Here is a 3,254-nt window from a genome sequence, read left to right on the forward strand (position 1 = left end):
ACCTCATGTTCTACCATGACTCATGGTCTTTGTTTCTAAAACACAAGACGAAGACCCAGGTGAAAAAGAGATGTCAAAACATAGCCTGTGGGTTTGGCAGTTGAAGAACCTGAAAAAAGAGAGGTGGTGGCAATAGAAATGAGGAAACTGAGACAGCAGCTGCACCAGCATCACGGGACGCTGGGACGGATGAGGACAAAAGCAATCTGAAGCCAGGCCGGCAAGATGTGGCTGTGGGCATGGAGAAGTTGCTGGTCACCGCACTGGTCATCGAGTAGAAAGACTGTTGGAGGAGAGAGTCATTCCGCAGCAGAATGACAACCAGAAAGACGCACACAACCCCGTGTATTAGAAACCCGAGGCCAGTTGCGGCGGTACGGCACAGAGACGATGCCAATCGGTGCGTAAAGCGGTTATCGCTTTGTGCTGTCCTTGTTGCAAGCACTTTGGACTCTTTGGAGCTGAGCCGAAAGCTGCTCATTTCTGGACACGTGCTGATCTTCTAGCTGTCAGCAAAGCCACGTACATGGTGAGGCAAACAGCACCAAGACCCCTGAGCCCCCGCCAGCCTTGCTGTGCCGAAGGAGGTGCTGGCGCACGGCATCCTGGCCTCAGCTTGCAAGCTTCTGATCTGCCACGTTTCGGGAAGCCTCGCGGGTGCGAGGTGCCTTCTCCTGGGGAGGGGATCTGAGGGGGATGCCCACGGCTCTCTGCAGAGCAGAGATTTCTTCTTTCACGGGCGAAGTCCCCCCGGACGGCAGCCCCGGCTGCTGCGGGCGGGATGCGGGGCCTGGCAAAGGGAGCCTGGCGCTGGGAGGGTGGGAACTCGGTCTGGTTTTTGGCTGAGGTGCATTTTGGAGCGGCTGACTCAAGAGGGCAGCATGCCGACAGGCTGGCACCGGCAGCTGCCCGTTGCGCTGCCCGGCCGGCGGCTGCCAGCCCTGCCTGCGCCTGCCTGCTGGGCTGCAAGGGGAATTCACTGGGACCAGCAGGACTCCTGAGGGCCCCGAGATGGGAGAAGCGAGGGGAATCTCTCCCAACACCCCTCAGCTCCTGGCTGCGCAGGCAGAGGATGGATGCCACAGCGGCGTGAAGTGACTTCGTTTTACTTTCGCCCTCGTCAGGGCGAAATCTGGTCTCGCCTCTGCAGGTGATGCGCCTGGAGCCTGTCCCGAAACTTATGTGGTTGCTAATGCGACCACAAAATGGAGGTGAAACGTTTCTCTTCTGGTTTCACAGCACCGCACGCCGGCGGTTACATCTGCCTCCCTCTCACCACCGAAGTGGAGCCAAGGAGTCCCCTTCAGATTTCTGGGACTGTTTTCAGTACACCAAGGGCTTTAGACCCAGATGTAAGTTTTTTGCACAACCCGCTGCTTTTCCCCTTATGAATTGAAGGTGCTTTGATAAACATACTGAAAGGTCAGCTATTTTCACTGGGACTCTGGCTTGCATAAGAACCTCAACATCCTCTGCTGCAAGAGCAGCGTTAGTAACTTCCTACTGCAACACTGAATCACAATAGCTTCCCACAGCAACCAGCGGTAAAAATAAACTGGGCAAGGGGAAGTGGACAGTTTCTGCTGTTCCGCTTTCTCGGGCACACTTGAGTCACAAAAAAAGCGATGTAGAACAAGCCGTTTATTTTGCTGATGCCGACGAAATCCACAAATGGTTTGGAGCACAGTCCCACTGAAATCACAGAGTGTTTTGCAATGGGATGCTCATCGTGCTCAAAGTTAAGCATGTGCTCAAGTCCTGTGTTGAGTCTGTATTTTCATTAGGACCCAGACTTCTGAATTAGACTAAAAGGAGACAGGGACGCCAGCGCAGCCGAGTGCCGCTTTTGTACTAAAGACAGAGGAAAATGGCCTCCTTGGGATATTATATGTGTCAAAGGTATATAGAAGACCACTGGGGAGACAGTGGCTCTGTTACGGTTTCAGTAGTAGATCTGGGCTTTGAGAAAAGCAGATCTTGACTGGATGAAAAGTGTCTTCAAATACAATCCGATTTGTATTTTTGCTTTGAGACAAAATTATTTGAACAGCACAGTTTTGAACATTATTATGACTAAGACTCTGTGTGTGTGTATGCACGTGTTTGTTTGCGTGTGTGTGTGGTGTTTTAAGAACAATATCTTTCCTGTTACACAAGATACAGGCCAGGTCTTGAAATTTAGCCAGCTGGGAAAAAACCCTGTGGAGACCTAGTCAGGTCGCTGAGCCTGGGAATCTGCTGGTCAGACAGACCCTGGCTCTTCTCTTTGTAACAGTATTTGCTGAGAAAGTTTATAAGAAGAGGCTAAAGAGAAGAGAAGTTACGGCAAAAAAGGAATGGCTCGTCTGTCCCAGACCAGGGAGGAAGAGCCATTCCCCCCCTCCCGCCGATGCCCATGGGAATTTGGAGAGCACGGGTTTGTAGGATAACCCAGGTGAGAAGGGTCTGCAGGAGGGCTCTAGTCAAACCTCTTGCTTAAAGCTGGGTCAGCCCTGAGGTCAGATCAGGTTACTGGGGGCTGTGCTGAGTCAGACCTCGAAAACCAACAAGGATGGAGATCGCACAAACTCTCTGAGCAACCCATCAATGTTTGACCGTCTGCATGGTGAAAATAGAGTGCAATACAAAACCACGTTTTTAATGTCATCCTGCTCATTAAAAAGAGAAAGATCAAATCTATTTTGTAACAGCAACGGTTTGTGTGAGGCACGGAAAACTTCTGGTACCAGAGGACTGATTCACATGCAAAGGCATGTAAAAGATGGAAGGAAACCAGAAGGATGCCTCCAATTACATTCCTGTCTTGAAATTTCACTATTGCAGCACAAAAGGTTTGTATTTATAGTAGTGGATACCAATAGGGAAGATACTCTAAAAATAAACGAGGATGCTCAGATAAAATGATCTATTTCGAAGCTCATTCTGAGAACGAAACTGAATCCGGAGGCTTAATGAGTCTCAGTCAATTTTATTTTGGAACCGCGCGTTGCTGTCAAAGACCGAGGCAGGGCTGGGCACGACCCACTCAAAACCCACGCAGGCCTCCACACCCACCGCCCCGTGGGCCGCGGCACTTCACTCCCGTTAACTTTTTCTGAAAACTTTTGGCAGAGAACGGTTCGGAGGGGAGAGGGCGGCCTCCAGGCCCGGCCGGGCTGGCTTTGCCCCGGCGGCAGCGCGGGGTCCCGGCGGCCCGGGCCGGGATCCGCGCCCACCCCTCCCGCGCGCCTTCCCGCGCTCTGCCCCCGCCGCCG

Source organism: Haliaeetus leucocephalus, unplaced genomic scaffold (assembly GCF_000737465.1).
Source record: "Haliaeetus leucocephalus isolate CR32 unplaced genomic scaffold, Haliaeetus_leucocephalus-4.0 Scaffold2, whole genome shotgun sequence".
Lineage (NCBI taxonomy): Eukaryota > Metazoa > Chordata > Aves > Accipitriformes > Accipitridae > Haliaeetus > Haliaeetus leucocephalus.